The 23,380-nt window shown below is 40.2% G+C and overlaps 1 protein-coding gene and 1 non-coding gene across 6 annotated transcripts in view; one reads left to right on the plus strand and one right to left on the minus strand.

The window, feature by feature from the left end:
- Positions 1 to 23,380, minus strand: part of NCOA1 (nuclear receptor coactivator 1) — a 228,315-nt gene that overhangs the window by 182,975 nt on the left and 21,960 nt on the right. The window lies entirely within an intron of this gene.
- Positions 12,874 to 13,061, plus strand: LOC142455636 (U2 spliceosomal RNA). The gene has a single exon (XR_012785812.1). It is a non-coding gene; the product is annotated as a U2 spliceosomal RNA (small nuclear RNA).

Below are 23,380 nucleotides of genomic sequence, written 5' to 3' on the forward strand. Positions count from 1 at the left end.
AAACATGGATAAAGGGAAATGGCAGATGGGGTAAGATATAAAAATAATAATATATTAATATAGAATTTTCACGAGGGTGGGAGGTGTGGGGGAGAGAGGGGGAAAGGGGAAGCTGATAACAAGGACTCAAATTGAAAGAAAATGTTTGAAAATGGTAATGGCAACATATGTACAAGTATGCTTGGTACAACTTATACACGGATTGTTATAAGAGCAGTAAGAGTCCCCAATAAAGTTATTTTTTTAATTGTAATCTAAAAGAGAAAAAACATCAGGTGTTTCCCAAGCTATCTTTTCACCTACTATATTGTTTTCCAACCTTGGGTCTAACCAATCACCTGCTAGAAAAATAAATAGATAGACAGGTAGCCAGCTACATTGACTGATCCTGCTATACTATTGTTGTTAAGGTTGATAGGTGCCATCGAGAGAGGTCCAACTCAGGGCAATGGCAGGTATAACAGAACAGAATATTGCCCAGTTCTGCGTCATCATCACCATCAAAGGTATATGTGAGCCCACTGCTGTGGCTACTGTGTCAGGCCATCTCCTTGAGCGCTTCCCTTGTTTTTGCTAACACTTCACCTTAACCAAATATGATATCCTTTGTCAGAGATGAATTAATTTTTGTACAGTCTTTCAAGCCATGGCCTTATAACTCCCACAAAATGACTGGGTGGAACTATGCAAATAAGGTAGTTGTGACCTATGGGGGGATTGGACAGTTTGCTGATAATGCAAATAAAGTTCATGAAGCCCTGGTGGCACAGAGTCATCCAAATACAGTGTATGGAACTTTAACAAGAGGAATATTCAGTTTTGTCATCCCACTATGCTTAAAAGGAGGTAGAAAGGGGGAATCATACTACCACCAAAAAGAACCAAAATAAAGCACAGCTCTTGAACCCAGGGTCCCTGTGCTGAACACACCCTACACCCAGAAGACAGAAACAGCTATAACACAGTGAAGAAGTGAGGTGGTGAGAAGCAGCAGTAGTAGACCCAGGAGATCACTGTGAGATGGCATTGTACACACCCAAGGAGAGAGTGAGCTAGGTAACTACAAGGAGACATCTTGTTGGCTAAGCATGGTCTCTGGGTAGGTATCAGCAAGCTAAAAGAGTTTTGTTAAGATTTGCCTGAATACAGCAGAGGCCTGACCAAGGGCCAAGCGAAGAGGCGTGTTCTGAGAGGGTTGAGAGTAAGCCCTGCATGGCCAACAGGAGCTAAGAGTTCTATCCTTCACTGAAGAGAGACTTTACCTACTTCCTGATCTAATCTAGATTCCAACTTGTGACCTAGAACTTCCCTTATAAATCTCCCTCCTATCTGTGAGGGTGGTCTGTGGATTCTCTAAGGCCACTGCAAGGAACTGCTGGAACCAAAAGAGTGCATAAGAAGAAGGAACAGCTAGTGTCCACATTGTGAAGAAGTTGGAGAGAGCGGATAGAACTCTGCCTGGTGACACTCAGTTTGGAGATGGTGATCTTGATTCTCCTCCTCTTCTCAAAGACAGGAAGGTCTGATGTCTTCCTGCTGTCATTTTCAACACTCTTCAAATTCATCTGAGAACTGAATGCTGCCCATCAATCTTTTTTTATGCCCCAGATTAGGCAGGTCCTTTCCCCTTTACTCACAATCTTTCTTTCCTAACTGTTATTACTCTCCCTCTTGCAGTCCTATTACGAGTGGGATGAGGTAAGAATTTCTTCATGGTTTCCTTAACCATTTGTCTAAGCCTTTTAGATTCAAAAACTACTAATACCTTCTCTTTTAATATTTTCTGCTTATAAACTGAACTTTGTTTATGAACATTTTAATTTTTAGGTGGCAAATCTGTTCACTATAGCCTTCATCATTTCTTTTTTTATATGCTTATAAATTTATCCACCCATACTGCAGCAAGCAGTGACAGCCATTTGACCCAATAATTCTAAATGCCCACATAGCCATTGAGTAAATGTCAACTTACAGCCCCCCCCCCCATGGGTCTCCAAGACTGTAACTACTTACAGGAGTAGAAAGCTCATCTTTCTCTCTCAGAGCAACTGGTGGTTTTGAACTACTGACCACGCAGACACACAGACAGACTAGACTCCACCCCTACACTTTTATATCTTCAAGCTGATAAAAAATTATGTAACTATGATATATACTATGGAATACTACTCAGCTAGTAGAAGAAATGAAGTCTTGATACAGGCTAAATATTGATAAAGTCAGAAGACATGCTGAGTAAATAAGTCAACCACAAAAAAATAAATAATGCCTGACCCTCACTAAAAGACAAGAAATGGCAAATGAACAAAGTATTAGAAATTACCTGAGACAGGAGAACGTGGGAAAGGAAAGGGCTACAATTGATTGAAATATCTCATTGATTATGGGTAAGGTTGCACAGCCAATTATGGTAATTGCTATAAATTGATCATCAGTAAAAAGCTGGAATGGCAAAAATCTATGTGATAGATTTATTTACAAGGGCAGGGGTGAGGGTTAGCGGCTATGCACAACCAAAAAAGCTTTATAGGATTCAGTTTCACGGTTTGGATGTTTAGAGTCCTGGTTTCATGAGACATCCCAGTTAGGCGGCTTAACAATTTGTTTAGGGTTTCTATTCTAACTCCTAGTTCCTGGTATAGTGTTTAGAAGCTTGCATGTTATCATCCAAGGAACATCTTTTTGTCTAGACCAACAGAAGAAGGGGAGTCAGGAATGGGAGAGAGATGTGGGGTGTGGCTAATTGCCTCCACGAACAACAGCTTCCTTTATCATGAGCTCAGAAGAACTGGATGGTGCCTGGTTACCATTATGGAACATTTTGATCAAAGAGTCTATAGAAGAGCATTGATAAAAATGGGAATGTGCAGACCAGACCTTCACATTCTCATGGACTCAAACCTTCCTGGAGTCATAAGGTAGGAGAAACCCTGACACCATTGCCCTAAAGCAATCTTTAAACTTTAAACCAAAATTATCCCCAGAATTCTTCTTAAAAATCAAATAATAGTTTATCTTTAAGATTTTCTCTATGGGATAAAAGCAACTTGAGAGCTGGCAGGGAAGCTTCCCACTGCCATCCAGTCTGTTCCAACTCGTGTGGCCCTGGACAGGAGTTTCTGCGGGTGTAAGCCTTTCCTGGGGGCAGACAGCCTCATCTTTCTTCCAAAACCTGAAAGGGCAATAAATTTTTGCTAACAGAGAGCAGCATCTCAGAAAAAGAAGATGGGAATGGCTGTTTAATTTGTATAACAAGATCATTAAATTGCACAAGCTGCAACTGTTGAATTAATGTATATTCTCAACAACAAATGAAAAATACTCAAATATCAGCCGAGGCACCTAATTTTACCACAAAAACTGCATTAAAAATGGGTGCATAAGCAAATGTGGTGAAGAAAGCTGATGGTGCCCAGCTATCAAAAGAGATAGTGTCTGGGGTCTTAAAGGCTTGAAGGTGAACAAGCGGCCATCTAGCTCAGAAGCAATAAAGCCCACATGGAAGAAGCACACCGGCCAGTGCGATCACGAGGTGCCCAAGGGACCAGGTATAAGGCATCATGCAAAAAAAAAAAGATATAAGTGTGTGTATGTATGTGTATATATGTGTATATATATCATATTAAATGAAGGGGGAAGTGCAGAGTGGAGACCCAAGGCCCAAGTGTCGGCCAATGGAGATCCCCTCATAGAGGGGTTTAGGAGAGGAGATGGGTTAATTAGGGTGTGAGGTAGTATCGATGAAGAACACAGCTTTCCCCCAGATCCTGGATGCTTCCTCCCCCCAACTACCATGATCCGAATTCTACCTTGCAGGGCTGGATAGGACAGAGGCTGTACACTGGTACATATGAGGGTTGGAGGTACAGGGAATCCAGGGTGGATGATACCTTCAGGACCAAGGGTGTGAGGGACGATGCTGGGAGAGTGGAGGGTGAGTGGGTTGGAAAGGGGGAACTGATTACAAGGATCCACATGTGACCTCTTCCCTGGGAGAGGGACAGCAGAGAAGGGGGGGAAGGGAGACTCCAGATAGGGCAAGATATGACAAAATAATGATGTATAAATTACCAAGGGCACATGAGGGAGGGGGGAAAGGGGAGGGAGGGGGAAAAAAAAGAGGACCTGATGCAAAGGGCTTAAGTGGAGAGCAAATGCTTTGAGAATGATTGGGGCAGGGAATGTATGGATGTGCTTTATACAATTGATGTATGTATATGTATGGATTGTGGTAAGAGTTGTTTGAGTCCCTAATAAAATGTAAAAGAAGAAAAGAGAAAAAAAAAGTGCTGAAAAGGCTCAGCTTATACATGAGTATAAACAGTAAGTGCAGGTAAGTTCCACCTACTTGAGTTTCTACATAAATTATTTGGAATTCTTCTACATGGGAAAGTTGCATCTTCTAACCATTTATATGCGCAATCATCTCTTGAATAATTGAATAGTTTAATCAATATGGTCCCGGGGTTATTTATTTTGTACTTTGGGCTATAACCCATTAGTCTGTCATTTACTTTGTTGTTCAGATTGTCCCAGCTTTTGCCACTGAGTACTCTTTCAGCTTGGCTCGTCTATTCTCTTGCCAAACACCTATCCTTTTCAATTCTGAGTACTTTCGGGCACTACAAGAGGTTCCAAGTCATCTTACACACTTCCTGCTCCCGCCCTAGAATTACTCATTTTCCGAGTGGGAAATACAGCTACCATCATTATTGGAGAATGCTATTCAAGACCAATCTCAAGTGTAATTAGTGCTCATTGGGTGTCATTGTTTCTAGATCCCTTCAGCAGATCGAGCTAGAAAACACATGTATATGTACTAACACAAGCGTGTGTGTATATATATATGCATATATATGCGTATATATATGCATGCACATGGGGGCTTCAGAAAGTTTGTGGGGAAATGTCACTTTTTAAAAAAATTCCACTCTTTTAATGCCACTTTTCCACAAGTATTTTGAAGCCCCCTAGAACATGCGTATCAGTAAATGTGTGGTGGATGATGATAACCAGATTTCTCACTGTTGAAGAGGGGAAGTGCCAAATAACCAAGGTCAGGCAGATGGCTAGAATGAGCCATGATGTACTTGATTAGCATTGGAGACACGAATAATGAACTCATGTGTCACTTAATATAGAAATCCACTACCATCAAATGAATGCTAACTCATAGTGATCCTACAAGACAGAGCAGAATTGCTATTTTGGGTTTCTGAAACTGTCTATTTCTATGACAGCTGATAGCCTCATCTTTCTCCTGTGGAGCCCATGGTGGATTTGAATGGCCAACTTTGTGCTTAACAGTCCAAAGCATAACCCACTGCACTCCTAAGACTCCTTAGATTAATAAAGATATAGATAAGGGAATACTTACAGATATGTGCATACTGACATAAGTACTGTTGTTGTTAGGTCCTGCCAAGTTGGTTCTGACTCATAGTGACCCCATGTATAACAGAACCAAACCGTGTATGGTCCTACACCATCCTCAAGATTGTTATGTCTGAGGCCACTGTTCAGCTACTCTGTTAGTCTATCTCAAGGGCCTTCCTCTTTTTTGCTGCCCCCTCTACTTTACTAAGTGGGATGTCCTTTCTCCAGGGATTGGTCTCTCTTAATAACATCTCCAAGGTACATGAGACAAACCTTGCTTCTAAGAAGCATTCTGGCTGTACTTCTTCCAACACAGATCTGCTTGTTTGTTTGTTTTTTTGTCAGTCCATGGTACTTTCAATATTCTTCACCAACACCATAGTTCAAAAGCATCCATTTCTCTTCAGTCTTCCTTATTTGATGTCCAACTTTCACATGCATATGAGGCGACTAAAAATACTCTGGCTTGCACCTTAGTCCTCAAAGTTAACCTCCTTGCTTTTCAATACTTCCAAGAGATTTTGTGCAGATTTATTCAAGGCAATGTTTTGTCTGATCTCTTTTGACTGTTGCTTCCATGAGCAATGACTGTGGATCCAAGCAAGACAAAATCCTTGGCAATTTCAACCTTTTCTCCATTTATCATGATGTTACATATTGGTCCACGCCAGGAGGAAGACCCTTAATGATTTGGATTGACACACTAGCAGCAACAACGAGCTTAAACATAGGTACAAATTGTGACACATGGCGCAGGACTGGGTAGTATTTTGTTCTGCTGTACATGGGTCACTATGAGTCTGAACCGACCAGATGGCTCCAAACAACAACATATACTTCTCTCTATACCTAGGTGACCTTTCATATCCATGACTTCCGTTACTTCCTAGGTAACTAACTCCAGCCCAGGTATCTGTACTAAGATTTAAAGCCACTTACCAAAATAATAGCTACTGAATCTCAAATTAGACGTTCCATAAACAAAATCCACTCATTGCCATCCAGTTGATCTTAACTGAGAGAGCTAATATAGTAATTCTGAAGCTATAAATCTCTACAGGAACAGATAACCTCATCTCTCTCCCATGGAATGATAACCTGACCTTCTGGTTAGGAGTCCAACACTTACCTGAAAATTCCATAGGTACCTCAAACTAAACTGATCAACCTTCCCTAAGTTTTTCCTCCAAGGATCCTTTATTGAATGGCAGTATCACCATCTATCTATCTGGAAAGGCCTGCAACTTAAGTACATATTTGTACTTTTTCATCTACAGCCTCTCAACAACAAATGACAAAGGTACAAATCTTTTTTTTTTTTCTGTTTTAAATTCACCTACTTATCTCCATCCCAGATCAGCCCAACATCACTAGGTGAGCTAGAACTATTTGTTGGAATAACAAACAAGACAACACAGTGGTTCTTAACCTTCCTAATGCTGCAACCCGTTAATACAGTTCCTCATATTGTGGTGACCCCAACCATAAAATTATTTTTGTTGCTACTTAACTATAATTTTGCTACTGCTATGAATCAGGCAACCCCTGTGAAAGGGTCATTTGACCCCCAAAGGGGACAGGACCCACAGGTAGAGAACCGCTACTCTACCACATTGCTTTACCTTCAACTTACCAGGTTCTAATCCATTTTATATACAATAGCCTGAGAGTTCTTTAAAAAAAACAAAACCCAAAACCAGATCACACCATACCTTCATGATTAAAATCTTTCAGTAGCATAAGATAAACAAAGCATTAGTAAAGAACAACAGAGTAGGAGGCCTCTCACACTTCTGGATCTTAAAACCTAGTACACACAGGCGCAGTCATCAAAAACAGCCTGGTACTGGAACAATGATGTATACATGGGCCAATGGCACAAAAGTGAGGACCCAGGAGTAAATCCATCCACATAATTACTGACAACTAATTTTTGTCAAAGACCCAAAACACATTAAATGGGGATGAGCTAGTCTTACTCCATATACAAAAGTGATCTCAAGATGGATTAAAGACCTGATTGGAAAACCTAGAAATATAAAGATCATCAATGGAAAATCATGACAAGTTTAGAGCCTTAATATATGGCATAAGCACACTACCAAACCTAGAGAAACACACACAAATGCAAACAAAATAGATGGCCAAGACCTCTTACCAAAAGAGTAAAAATAGAGAACCCACAGTCCAGGGAAATTTGGGGGGCACTGAATATCAGACAAGGAGCAAAAGCTCTAAAATGTATAGAAAACTTCAACAAGACAAATAATCCAATGTAAAAGTGGGCAGAAGTCTTTAACAGACAGCTCAAAGAAGACATTCAGACAGCTGAAAAACAAAGAAATGCTAGTCATCGTTAGCCATTTGAAAGACAGAAATCAAAACAATGAGATACCACTTCCCAGCATAGAGAGCACAGTTCAAAAACAGAAAACAAAAAGTGCTGGAGGAGGCATGGAGAGACTAGAGCTCTCAGACACACTGGTGGGACTGTAGGGCAAGACAACCATGGGGGAAAGCAGTATGGTGCTGCCTCAACGGGTTGCGAGAAGAAAGGCCTTATGACCCAGAAATCTCTCTCCTCAGTATATCTCCTAGAGATCTATGCCATGCCACAAACAGGTATATGCACACTCTCATTCATCACAACCATATTCAAACAGCAAAATGAAGGAAACCACCTAGACTTCACTGCATACACACAATCACAATGGACTGCTACACAACGTTAAATAATGATGACTCTGTGCACCACCTCAACACGTCACAAAAGGGTGGATATTATACAAGGCCACTGTTAAAAAAGATCAAGAAAAGGTCTTCACTCTAGAAAAAAATGTAATTTGGTTGGAAACAAATGAGTGGTACAAATAGTTACTGGCTACACTATTAACAGAAAGGTTGGCGATCCAAAACCACCCAGAGACATATAGGACAACTGGCCTGGTATTCTGATTCCCAAAGGTCACAGCGTTGAAAATTCTATGGAAAAGTTCAACTCTGCACAAATGGGAGCACTAGGGGTCAGAATTAAACGCAAGTAACTGCCTGCTCCTGTTTTATAACCACATACTACATATTTCTGTCTCAAAATGTACTAAATTCCTTATTGCTCCAGAATCATTAGCTTTATTTACTTTCCAACTCTGTTCCAGTAACTCTTTACTTGACCCGAAATTGTGTTGATTTTCTTTCATGGTGTTGGAAATGTTTAAAGGTTCTTCTTTGTACTTTGAGATTCTGTTACAATCCGCTGGCATCTTTTCACTCAAAAAGCATTACTCATCTAATACTGCTTTTAGTAGAAGCAGCAGGACATGCCACCCCCTAGGGTGCACAGTAGCTGGTCTTCTAGGAGTGGGGACAGGTGTCTGTCTCACAAACCTAGGCTCCTACATGCAGATCAACAGACCTTTTGCCTGGCCCATAGTTCCTTAGAATGTACAGGGCAAGATATGACAAAATAATAATTTATAAATTATCAAGGGTTCATGAGAGAGGGGGGAAATGAGGGAAGGGAAAAATGAGGAGCTGATACCAAGGGCTCAAGCAGAAAGCAAATGTTTTGAGAGTGATGATGGGAACAAATATACAAATGTGCTTGAAACAATGGATGGATGGATGAATGGATTGTGTTAAGAGTTGTACAAGCCCCCATAAAATGATTTTTTTTAAAAAGTTCTTTTTCTTCTTTAACAAAGATGGAGAAGGATACGTATGAAGCTATGAACTATAATTATTTTCTGATCATTGCTTATCTGTTTTCTGTCTTTTCTGCTTTGAAAACTATTTCTACTAAAAATTTGTTTGTTCTTTTTTAATTTAAAAAAATTTGATTAGTGGTCCCTTCCTCCACAAACACTCAACTGACTAGTCAAGAAAGCTTAACTTCCTCTTTGTGCCATTGAAATCCCATGTTTATCCCATTTTTTATGAAACTGTATTAATGTTTTCCTATCCCGATCGATGTCATCTTGATCTTTCTATTCCCAAAACCTAAAATTCCTGGCACCTTGCACACATCTAGTCAATGTTTGCTGGACAAATGAATGAACAACAAACAAATGGGGAGCTTAGGACGGCACTGTTTCGAGATCACCTAACCTGGTCGTAGAAAGTCATTTAGCGATTCCTCTGAGAAGAAACGCATACACAGACACACCGTGGTGTGGAAGGTATACTACTTGTGGAGTTACAGAAAAGATACTGAGATCTCCGAGTCCTCACGTCACAGACTAAATACTTCTATCCTAGAGAAGATAGAAGCTCAAGCTCAGAAGTCTGACAAAATCTCCATCAAAACCCAAGTCTTGTGACTTGCATTCCAAAGATACAGAATTGCAACAACAACAAAGACACAGAATTGCCATGGAAATGGGATGTTCAGAATGGCAGTTCTCAACAGAGCAATCCATTGTGATCATTGTAGGCAGTAGAGCACTACAGCATTTAAGATGCCCAATTCGTAACAGTAGCAAAATTACCATTATGAAGTAGCAATGAAAATAATTTTATGGTTGGTGGGGGTCACCACAACATGAGGAACTGTACTAAAGGGCTGCGGTATTAGGAAGGTTGAGAACCACTGTTTATTCAGCCAAGTTTAAATACGTGTGGACTGTGGACTTCGTTAATGGAAAGCAAGTACTGAACAAAAACAGGAAAATGCAACTAAACCGCAAACTAAACTGGTGAGCCTGAGAAAGTGCAGGAGCAACTGCTTGTTGTTTATTATGCTTAATTTGTATATATGCAATGAACTACAGTAGGAAATAGCTATGTGAAAATAAAAGCTTAAGAATACGAAGAAGAGAGTTCAAAACTAAGGAGGCATTGTCTCATCCCAGCTTTTTCACCCAGACCACACTTGGGCCAGCCATCAAGTCCATCCCAACTCAGAGCAAGCCTGTGGGCTGAGTTGAACTGCCCCTTGGAGTTTCTGAGATGGGAGCAGACAGCCTCCTTTTTCTCCCTCAGAGAGCCACTCGTTTTGCAGTTAGCAGGCCAATATGCAAACTACTATGTCACCAGCATCCTCCTCAGCTTGCACGGCAAAGTTAAAAAGAAAACAAAACACACACGCACACACATACCCCCCTAGAATACAACAAATACTGCAAGCATGTGGCCACTAGAACCCCTATGCATCCACTGTGTGGAACACAGTATGATGTTTCCTCAAAAATGTATAAAGAGAAGCACCAAATGACCATAAACCCCTTCACTTGGTATGAATCGTAGAGAAACATGAGCCATGACACAGACATATCGGCACATCCATGTTCACTGCACACCTCACAGCAGCAAAAAGACGGAAACAGGCTAAATGCCCACCGATGGCAAACTAGGCAAGCTGTGGTACATACACACATGGGGACACTGTAGAATGTGAATATAAATGAATCTGTGAAACACCTCATAACATGGATGAACCTGGTGGGCATATGTTGAAAGAAATTAGCCAATCACAATTTTGTATGAAGTCACTACTGTAAAAAGGCAAGAAAAGGGTTGCACATTTTAAAAAGGTGTGGAGAAGGGGCTCTTTGGTCTCGGCCACGGTTGCGAGATGACAAAGGGAACGTCATCCTTGGGAAAGTGTCACAGTGAAGATGCACACCTTGTGCCGCCACTGTGGCTCCACGGCCTGCCATCTCCAGAAGCCGACCTGTGGCACGTGTGGCTGCCCAGCCAAGCGCAAGACAAGGTATAACTGGAGGGCCAAAGCTAAAAGATGAAATGCCACGGGTACTGGTCGAAGGAGACACCTAAACATTGTCTCCCACAGATTCAGGCATGGATTCCACAAAGGAACAGCTCTAAACCCAGAGGGCAGCTGTTGCAGTCAAGTTCATCGTAAGGAGTTCAGCCTTTACTTGTGCAGTCAATGTTCTCGTCTTAAAAATGTTAAAAAAAATTTTTTTTTAAGGATGCAGTAGGTAACTTAATTCAGAAGCCACCCAGGACATGATGACTCAGGAACATTTTCAGAGGACCATATTGTTGTTAAAAGAGGAGGTAAGTACAAGACACAGCTTTTCTGCCCATCAGAGGTGTCCTGGGTTCCCAAAAGAAGTGGGTATTAACTAGAGTCCTTGGATAGTGCAAACAGGTAACAATCTCATGTGCTAAGCAAATGGGCGGAGGTTCAAGTCCACCCAGAGATACCTCAGAAGAGAGTCCTGGTGATCTACTTCTGAGGGGAAAAATTAGCCATGGAAACCTTCAAGCACTGTCTCACTGTGATACACATAGGGTCACCATGCCTCTGAACCGACTTGATTGACAGCTGATCTACTTAAGGAGAAGTTCCAGAGTGTCGGCCACAAATTTCATAACACCAGTAAATGTGAGGGTGACTATAAATATCAAACCAGTGATCCTTCTCTAAGGTTAGGCGTGAGCTGCTCACCACAAGGTTAGAGGTCCAAGCCCACCGAGGTTGGCTTGCTCCCATTGACAGCGTCAGAAACCCTACACTGAGCCACTGTGAGTCAGAACTGAATCAATGGCAGGGCCCCCCACCTGGAGGGGAGGGGTCCTTCACTGGATCTTAAATAGCAAACACATCCATCATTTCTGTTCCTGATCATCAATGGAAAGTATTCAGTCTTTCACCATGATGTTACTCACTCAACTCACTGTTGTTGAGCTGACTCTGACTGATAGGATTGTATACATTTGTTGTTTTATGCTGGATTTTTGAACCCCCTGGATAGTTCGTGAAACTAGGGCAGTACAAAGATGAATCTGTGAATGTTAAACCAACCTTGGGTTTCTCAGGATAAACCCAACTTGATCCCTTTTATGTATTATTGGATTTGACTTGCTGAAAAGTTGTTAGGAATTTTTACATGGCAGTTCACCAAATAAAAGTTATAAGCAGTAAGAATGAGTGAGAAACTGAATACAAGAACAAAAACACATAAGTCTCTATATAAAAACACCTCTGAAAAAATAATAAAGCAAATGTTTTGAGAATGATGAGGGCAGCAAATGTACAAATGTGCTTGACATACAATGGATGGATGTATAGAATGTGGTAAGAGTTGTATGCGACCCCAATAAAATGACTTAAAATTAATAAATAAAAATACATCTGCTTTTAGAAAATCACTGGGAAGAACTATGTAGAAATTAAGAGCTTGTTAGAACCTGAAGACATATTTTAATTAGACTCAAACCAAATTCATGGTCGAGTTGATTCTAGTGCACAGTGACCCTTTGTGCCCCACGATTAGAGCTGCCCTATAAGGGTTTCCTGGCTGTCACTGCCATGGCGGCAGACCACCAGGTCTTCCTCCAGGAAGATGCCAGTGGGTGGGTTTATACTGCTGAGTTTCAGGTTAGTAGATAAGCACTTTCATTAAGTTTTTAGACAGTCCTCTTCCTGGTTGTCCTGCTAGCATCCTCTATATGCATACACACAAATGACTTTATTTACCCCATTAAAACAGAGCCATCATGCCCATTTCACACATAAGAATATAGGGATCAATAGCTTCTCTGCCTTTTGGCTAAGATCAAGTGTAGTATCTGTTCTTATCAGTTTAATATCTGATACATTCTCTATCTGAGGACAACATATTAAATGTATTTTTGCAAGGGGTTGGACTAGGCGCTTGCTCCATCCACTCCACACATCAACCTGGTATTGCACTACTTCCAGGAAAGGTGCAGCCCCTTAGGGGCTTTCAAAAAAAAAAAAGAAGAAAGAAGATAGGGATCAAAGACTTAGGATGACTTGTCTTAAGGCACGTTGCCAATTAATCACAGAGAGATATGTCCAGACCAGATATCTGTAGTGCAAAGCAATTTTCAAAGAAACTCTGGAATTTCATCACTGTCTGTCACTCTGTTGTACTGTGGTGGCTTGTGTGTTGCTGTGATCCTGGAAGCGTTGTCACTGGTATTTCAAATACCATCAGGGTCACTCACAGTGAACAGTTTTCAGCGGAGCTTTCAGATTAAGAACAGACTATGAAGTCAGAGTTGGCTGCCCACTGAAAACCTTATGCAGAGCTTCAAAACATTTTCAGACATTACAGGTTTAATAAATAGAAGCAGAACAACGTTGGAGATAGTACAACCATGGGCTCGGACAAAGGAACAGCTGTGAAGATTGTACAGGACCAGGCTGTGTCCTGTAGTACATGTAGGACCACTATGGTTTGGAACCAACTCGATGGCACCGAACAACTGGAATTTCAAAGGGATATTACTCAGTTTCTCTTGTTAAAAAAAAAGAGAATCATTTGATCACAAGCTCAAGATGAGCCTCTATGATCCCAAACCAAACTCACAGTCATTGAGTCAATTCAGACTCATAGTAACCTTATAGGAAAGAGCAGATCTGCTCTTTTGGATTTCTGAGGCTGTAAGTCTTTATAGGAGTAGACAGCCACATCTTTCTCCTGTGGAATACCTAGTGAATTTGAACTGCTGACCTTAAGGTTATCAGCCCACCCTGCAACCTACCACACCATCAGGACTCCTTCAAAGATGATATGGTTACCAAAAACAGTATAAGTCTGTGTTATACCAAAAGAAAAAAAATTATATTCTATAATTCTGCATACAGGTGAAGCACTAAGTTTAATTTAGAGTCCCAAATTTTAAAGGGACAGTGATAAAACGGTTAGTCATTATCACATGCAATATTCTGGATGAATAAAAGAGTAAACTTTCTAGCCACTAGAGCTTTTAAAAACTGAACTGATTTAGGAATACAAGCTGTGCTGTGGATGGAATAATCATTTAATTATAAAGCACAGGGTTTTGATGGAATCAGAAACTCCTTTCTCATGCAAATTGCTACAGAAAAAATAACTTTCTTAAGCTGTGATACACTTGAGGCCTTAACCTCTTTACCCTCTAAGACCGTTTTTACTTCTAGGATCAATTTTGATTTGGCAAAATTTCTTAATGCATTTTAGTACAATATTAGGGATTAAATTATGTCTCCCCTCCAAAAATTTACATGTTGACATCCTAAACACTGGAACCCGTGAGTATGAACTTGTTTGGAAATAAGTTCTTTGAAGATGCACACATCAGTTAACAAGAGGCTGTATCATCGTAGCAATGGATCCTAATCCAATCTGAGGACCCAAACCAACCAAACTCACTGCCATTGAGACTGACCCTACAAGGCAGAGGAGAGCTGCTCCTGTGGGTTTCAGAGGCTATAGACCTTTCATGGAGCACCCAGTCACTGCCGCAGAATTTGGACTGCTGCTCTACGGGGAGAAGCCCCTGTGCCGCCAGGGCTCCTAACCTCATCGAAGTGGCAGCTGATAAAAAAAGCGGAAAGTATATTAGAGTCAGGAGGTGGAGGAGGGTAGAAGGCATGGGGAGAAACTGCTAATTGGCAGGAGATTTCTTTTGGGGATGATGAAATACTCTGGAACTGGAGAGCAGCATCACTGCACAGTTCGAGAGTATGCAGACTAAAAACCCAGTGACTATACCATCTGAGAGGAACTTTCATGATATAGTTTATGAATACATAAAAATTAAAATAAATGAGAAGCATTTCTTGGGAGTGAAAGAATGAGGTACTCCCTATCTGGGTTACATATCTGTCATCAGAGTAAAAAGGAAATAAATATGGTAATACAACTCTGAGAGTAACAGATGAATGACAAGGAGCAAAATACAAGCGGTCAGGCCCTGGGACTTTCTGATAAACACACCCGTGAAGTTGGCAAAGCAGAAACCCATATTCTTACACTCAGTGTGTCTGCCCACGGACATCGGTCACCAAGCCAAAACAATGTTGGCCACTGAACCTGGGGCAGGGCCAGAGATGCCATCGCAACCCAGGTCTCCACATACTCACGACCAATTTGTTATAACTGATAACCAATTGCTGAAGGTTAGACCTCATGGTGCTCACTTCAGATCCAAGTGCTATTTCTTTCACTTAGTCTAGAATGGCCTGCCTTAAATAACACAAGCATTGTTAACAGCCAGCCCTTAGTGTTATTAATGATAAAAATACTTCAGACATACGAAAAAGGTGTCAAAAATGGAATATATATATAATCAACCCACTATCCAGCTAAAGAAATAATATTACCTCAGTTAAAAATTCATTTTTTAATCTTTCCTCTTTTAGAAAAGCATTGAATTGTGGCTTACACTTTTGCTCTCAGTTGAAAACACCTGTACTAAGCCTAGATCTAGGAACCCTGGTGGCATAACATGTAAGCACTTGACTGCTAACCGAAAGGCTGGCAGTTCAAACCCACCCAGTGGCTCCAGAAGAGAAAGGTCTGGCGATCTGCTTCTATAAAGATGGCAGCCTAGAAAACCTATGAGCAGTTCCAAGTTCTTCTCTGTACCACACAGGGTTGCCCTGAGCCAGAATCGACAGCTCAAAACAAGCCTGGATATCCAACCCATGGAGTAAGCAATACCAAGACCTCACTAATCATATAGTCCCTGACATATGGCATGGATCATACATAAATTCTCTATCACTCTCAAAGTAAACAAGGAAAGAAACTACCATGCTCAACAGCAAAAGTAATGGAAACAGAAGTTAGAATATGACCAGAGGGTTTCTTCCAAACAAGCTACTTCACTGTCACTTAGCCAAAGGCAAAGGTCTCCAACCACCCGTGTATAAAGTCTGCCCAATACACTTCTCACATAAGCATATACACTCTATGTGTTCACACGTACACTGTTTGTCGTGGCACTTCCACACACAATAGTAATACTTCATTAACCCCACTGGGTAGATAATGCAGTTACGTGTATACCCCTTTTATGGTTATGGAAAAATAAAACAAGAGTACAAACTTCTTAGCAATGTGGCTTTGTATATTTTACTTAGGCTTTCTGAACTGCAAATGAAAGCAATATGCTTGGCTTTCTAGGTAGCTGTGAGGATTGGTTTATAGTTGTTGCTGCCATACAGTGATCCTAACGGATAGTAACTCTGTGTGAACTAGAGTATACAATAGATACAAGCACAGACCTATATAAAGTAAGCACTGAGTGAATGCCAATTGCTGCTACCATCATTGATGTTGTTGATAAGTATGCAAGATCAAACAGCTCCTCCACCAGGAAGCCAAGATTTAAACATATGTCCTTGGACACCACACAACAGTGCTTTATTCTCAAATGGCTACCATAAATCCGATATACCAAGCTGTTTATTCTTCAATTCTGACTCACAGCGACCCTATAGGACAGAGAAGGACTGCCCATGGGTTCCCAAGGCTGTGACCCTTATAAAAGCAGATCCTAAGAGTGAAATCTTCCAGCTGAGTGGCGGGTGGATTAAAACCAGCGATCTTCCAGGTAGCAGGCAAATGCCTAACTGCTGTTATCACCCGGGTTCCATACCTATCTATATGAGATGCTGCCACTTCCAGATAATGCTTCCCCTTTCCCATCTGGACATCATGGTGTCCACTTTAAGATCTTACGAATCAAAAGCACTATCAAGAGCTGATAATATCCCCAAAAAACAACCAGGCATTAAATGTGCATTAAATGCACCGTCAACATCCCCCCCCCAATTAAACCTTAATTAAGCCTCTAAGTCACATTGCCAGTTTAAGGACATACAGAGGGCAGAGAAACGTGTGACCCACCACCAAAATTCAAACCAAAAGAAATTCTATAGGCCACATCACCCAAGTTCTTCAGCAGTTACATTAGAGAAAAGAGAGAGATGGCAAGCAAGCATACAGGCTAAAAAACAGCTTAAAACACACATCCCTCAGAAAGAAGCAAGAGCAGTCTCATGTCCACCTGCTTGGGGGAGCGAATACATTAAAAGCATAACCAGGATATATGGGGTAATGGGATTATTTTCCCCCATTGTTAATCAATAGGTCAACACTCTAGTTTTTAAAAGAAAGGCAGTAACACATAGAGCATTTTTCTGCCTCTTATGTACCTGTGATGAAAGTCTTATTCTGAGGGGTAGCACTACAAGTTCTTCAAGGTGACGCTCTAAAATCTATGAGCTCGCAAGAGCAGAGGTCAAAGAAAGAAATAAACAATAAAGCCAGGAAAGAACGCCTTTGTAACCGAAGCTTAAAAAGAAAGCTCCAGCCATCAACAGGATGAACTGTCAACAGGAACTTCCCCAGAAGTAACTCATCCTATAAGGCAATGTGAAAAATCTTAATGGCAAATACTAACACCTCTCTGCTATCGTGAAGCAACCAGTTTAAGGTAAATTAAGTGAAAATTAATCTGAAATTTCAAGAGGCACATGCAGTAATTAAGGTGGCTTGTTTGCTTCCCATCTTACTCCACAAACATTTGAGAGGGCTCACAAAGAGTGCTTGAGAGAACCAAGTGAGGAAATTAGAGCAAAGAGAAAACAAGGAACTGCAACTAAAGGTAATACGTTTGTACCTGCAACTGCAACTTAGCCAAAGGCAAAGGTCCAGTACAACTGCAACTAAAGGTAAGTTTGTAACACAAACTATAAGGTCCCAAATAGTTACCTAAAGGGCCTGTGTGTTGGGTTCTGAATTTCCTTGCAAAGAGAGGAAAGCCATCAGTTACAATAGTTACAAAGCAAAGCAGTTAGTGAAAGCAAGCAAAATCTATGGATTCTAGTAACAATTACAATAATGGGGGGGGATTTATTAACAGTTCACCTTCGTTGCATGTATCTTGGGCAAGGGTGGATTACCTAAAAAACAGTAAAGTGAGCATGTGCTTACAGCACCAATAAGAGCTATCAGTTGTCTACAGCCAAGACCCTTAGGAGTCAAGCAGCCAGAACACAAGGAAAAGTGAAAGCCACAGTGGAAGGGAACTGGCAGGGCACTACATGAAGTGGACACCATCTCAGGAAGTGCATGAAAATGCACCGGTCGGAAATAAAGTTCACACTGGGTCAGAAGGGTGCTTATGCACAAGGCTGTTTGAGAAGCCCCTTAGCATCTTCTTGGCTGTCAGTCTTCTATGGTCCCCTCCCAAGCAATTGAAACTCCTTTATCTCAGTAGGTCTCTTGGGAGTATACTGATTTCTTTCTAATAAACAAGAAGCAGAGTGAGCTGTCCCACCTAACTCTTGCCATGTTCACCCAATATACAACTGGATATGACATTAGCAGTTACTGGACAAGAATGGATTATACTAACAGATAGCAGGTCCATTTTTTAATAGAACTGTCTTGTATATCCATATCTGCTAACCCAGCAACTCCAGCTAGGCAAGCCAATAATACAAACAACACAAGAGAATTCTCTTATGCAAAACCTTATAAACAACAAGGGGGACCTGCAGTCCCAGATGATACACAAAAGCAAAGTCTTCAAATACGTGGATCGTAGCAATGAATTTACTCATTTGTTTTTAACTACATGGCATTTCAATACTATGGGACAATGAATTACTTGATATGGCTCTTTGAGATAGTCTTCTAGGGCTCAGCAGGTCACTGGGTAGGACCATGCCGAGAGGGTATATGAAACTCTAACATGGCAAATGGCCAGTTCTGCCATCGGACTGGGTATAAACCATGTCAGAGAAGAAACAGGGGTCTCACTGCCATCAGGAAAAAAGATCCAGGAAGCCAGAGAGCTGCAGCAACAGAGAAGTGGTGCAGAAGTGGTGAAAGCACTCCACTAAAAGCCTGGGTCAAAGCAGGGGGGGTTCCTGGCCCACAGAGCAAGAAAACAGGAGGCCTTCACACAGGAGACTCTTGTACAGGAGGCTGCCTCCAAGGGAGGTAAGCTGGGTTTACTAACTCGTGGAATTAGAATTTAGCACATTCAGACTGAAGTGTGTGTGTGTGTGTGTGTGTGAGTGAGTGAGTGAGAGAGAGAGAGAGAGAGAGAGAGAGAGAGAGAGAGAGAGAGAGAGAGAGAGAGAATGAGAATATGTCCGTGGGCAGTGCTGAAAGACATGATCCTAACCATAGAACTGTACCTTGAGCATTGCTAATTGTGACTTTTATAACCTATTGGTGTAGTGAGTTACATGTTGGCTGTAGCCACAAGGTCAGTGGTTCAAATCCACTAGCCACTCCACTGCAGAAAGATAGAGCTTTCTGCTCCTGTAAAACTGAACAGCCTCCAAACCCAAAGGGGCTGTTCTATTCTCTCCTAGAGGGTCACTATGAGTCAGAATTGACTCGATGGCAGTAAGTTTGGGGTGAGAACTTCCCTAATAAATTCCATAATTCAGAGTGTTGTGAGTTCTGTGTGACCATTGCAACAGATTACAGAACCAAGCTAATTATTTGGTATTTGAGTTACAAATTCTAATAAAACGTAATGCCTTTTCATTTTAAAAAATTACAGAACCAAGCAGAGTAGTGTGTGTCCTTGGAGGGATGGCTGTGTCAGGATAGGTGGAGAAGGCGTGGAGGCCGGAGGTCGGCCTGACCTGTCTAACAGCAATCTGTCTTGCACCGAGGGGCTTGTTTCTCCTTTCCCCTTGTGAAGTCAGAGAAGGTCAGGCTTGACCTCCATGACATTTTTAAACTGATAAGAGTTATCCCCTAAGATTTGTAACTTTAACTTTAAAATATGGGGGGGCTTTGGGGGAGAGAAAAAAGAGGAGCTGATACCAAGGACTCAAGTAAAAAGAAAATGTTTTGAAAACGATGATGGCACCATATGTAAAAATATGCTTGATACAATTGATATATGGATTGTTATAAGAACTGTAAGAGCCCCATAAAACAACTAAATACATGAAAAGATGTATTTACTATATTAATATTGCTAATTATTTTATATAATACTAACATATCAAACATCCAAGAATTTTAACACTAAATATTAATATTTTTATTAAATGACATTTTTTAAATTATCTGTTGAGAGGACAGAGTGTTTAATATTATTCCAGATATGTTAATAAACAAATGTTAGGCACATTAAGAGGGCACAAAATTCAGTATGTATTGTGCAAAATGTTTGTTTTGCAACAAAAACTGTGTTCCTAAATTTATCTTCTAAAGAGGCAAGAAAAGTGTCTCTCAGAATATTAAATTTCGATTTTATCAGAATATGTATCTTCATTATAAGAAAACTGAACCAATCCTCAAGGGTATAAATTAAATTACCTAAATAAAAATATTAAAATGTATATTTTATACATTCTATATAAAGGGAGATTTATATAAAATCTCCCTTCAGAATGACTTTAAGAAAATCTATTAATATTTTCTATGACTTGTATAATGCCTTGCTCATTGAAAAGTCATTATGGTTCTATTAATTATGTACATACTTCTGAATATGGGAGTTGAACAATTCTACAAAGTAATAAAATGAACATTTTATACATTTTGCAACAGTAAAAATTATAGTTTCCTTTTTATTTTGGATCGAGTAGCTATGGCATCTCCCAATTAGTTCTTTCACGTCAAGCACATAAACACACGCCAGCAGCACCATAACTACATAACTCCGACACAGATGGGCATGTTATGTGGTTATGGTGCTGCTGGAGGGCAAAATGCAGCTTCGGATGGAGCCTACCTTTGTATTATGTCCTTTATAATCATTCCATTTTCAGTCCAATGAACTGTGACAATGTGGCATCACAGGGCCAAAAGTACATTGGTATTTAAGGAACTAGCTCGCTGAGAGCAGCGAAGGACCCATTCATAAACATTATATGTAGGACAAATGTGTGAAATTATTCCCTCATAAGTGTGATTTCTTTCCACTATTGAGACCTGAAGAATATTATATGTTCCAAATCACTGTTTACCAAATCATTTTCAAATAAAAGTTTTTGTGCTAATCTCCAAATTCTAATATAAATTTTATCTCATACATTGTACTTCCTTATAAATTGCATTTCTTTTCAATTAATCAAATTATTAACTATAATAGAACCCTATTTTTCAAGTGATATAATTTTAAATCCAGGAATATTTAAATAGCAGCTTGATGGTACACACAACAGTTCATGGAATATTTTTTTTTAAGAATTTGTGAATCCCTAGGACAACACCAAAATAAACTTGCTTTTTAAAGCATAATGAATCAGAAGAGACTTCTTCCATTGAATGCTCTAGCTTAATAGGTACTAATTGTACTAATACTGCTAGTGGTGAAATTACTAATAGCAATACAAACATAATAGAATTTGCTTCAAATTCTGCATCCATCTCGTGCCATAGCATAAAAAATTAATGGTGTAGAAAGTCAAACTACTTTCAAATGTGAAATTATCTCAACTGCAGACTCCATCTTCACAGTCATCAGGTCGATTGTGACTTGGCATCCCTGTAGAGCCAAGTAGAACTGCTCCTGCAGGTTTCTGAGGGAAGCAGAAAGCCCCAGACCACATAAGTAACAGAAATCCAGATCTTGCTTTGTGGAATCATTTTTCTTCTGATGGAGGAAATTACTGCACTGAAAGCGGGTCAAACGGGGGGCGGGAGGGGGGGCACGGATGGGAAAGAAGCAGGCCAAGCGATTGTCGTCAAAAGTGTACCATTTGAAAATACCTGTGGAAAATTTCTAGAAACAAACATGTTTCTGTAGTGAGAAGGTAGGAGCCAGCTTCAAGAAATTCATGGGAAACTGGAATTAAGAGAAGATGAAATTTTCCCATGACCCTTTTGAAGTCCCCTTATATTTCTAGAATGCAGACCTATGGTGAAAATTATAAGATAATTTCTATATTCTCCATCGGTTGGCTCTTGAGTATTTTGTTTTCCTTGTAAATTATTTAGTCCTAAATCATTTAATTTTCCATTTGCTATGGATGGATTTAGTAATTGGTGCAATTCCTATATTACTGGTAAATAAACCATTTGATTCACATACCGTATATACTCGAATATAAGTTGACCCAAATATAAGCAGAGGCACCTAATTTTACCACAAAAACTGCGTTTAAAATGTGCTGGAAAAGTCAACTTATACATGAGTATATACGGTGAGGTGTATGCTGTCATATTTAAAATGAAGATATCATTTGGCTTAACTCATGAACTGAAAACACAAATTAGTTAGGAACATAAGCACTGGAAAATTTATTTGGTCCTCTTATTGTAACAATCACTGATCATGGACAATCTTTTTAAAGGATAGTTTGGGTCACCACAAAATTCATATTTGGGGGTTTATTTTAACTTGTTGCTCAGTTTGATCAATATTTAGCAGGTTACAACTCAAACTGTGGTAACACAGGAAAGGCGATGCTTTCCTATGTCTAAAGCATGTGAAAAATTTAAAAAACAAGTGATAAAAAGTCTGACCAGCTTTAAGTGAACTAAATAAAATGTGTTGTTTCTGTTCACCTGTGGTTTCCACTCCTGGTCTTTCTCCCACAGATCAGCTAAGTATTGTTTTAAGATACATATCTCCAACAGATAGGAGACTCATCAGACAATTTACAACACTTAGTAGATTAAAAAGTCGTACCATTTAAAAAATCCTATCAGTGAACAAATTACCAATTAATTAAATCACTGTTTACCTGATGTTTGCAAAGCTTATTTTTCTCGGTGCAGAGCTGAGTCCTATGGCAATGCTGCCGATATAGCAGGGTGTTATAAAGGTATGCACAGGAATTTTCATACCACGTATTGCACACCCACTACACCTTGTAGGCTGTGGCACAGTAGGCTGCTGTCCAGAAGCAGATGGTTTCGTTTTACTGTCCAATTGCATGACACACTTTTTGCCCCCGGTAAACCAATGAGTAATTCTTAAAACATAGCTAGGCAATGATCAAGTATTAAAATGCCTTCCTAATACACATTGGGGAGCGAGTGCATGCTGTAGCAATAAGTGCTATCCTGAAATGGTAAGGCTCAGATTCTTGATGCCTTAGAAAAAAGACCAGATACAAAAAGGATATACCATAAGAGAAGCTGAAAACATCACCAATAATATACAAACCCTTGAGTAGGTGTTTATGTTGGTTTTATGGAATAATGTGTCATAGTTCTCTGAGACTATAGAACTAAAGATCCCTGCCAGCCTATACAAGGTATTTATACAATTTAAGAGATGATTTAGAAATCAAAGCCAATACAGCCAAATA

The sequence above is a fragment of the Tenrec ecaudatus genome, chromosome 8 (genome assembly GCF_050624435.1).
Source record: "Tenrec ecaudatus isolate mTenEca1 chromosome 8, mTenEca1.hap1, whole genome shotgun sequence".
Lineage (NCBI taxonomy): Eukaryota > Metazoa > Chordata > Mammalia > Afrosoricida > Tenrecidae > Tenrec > Tenrec ecaudatus.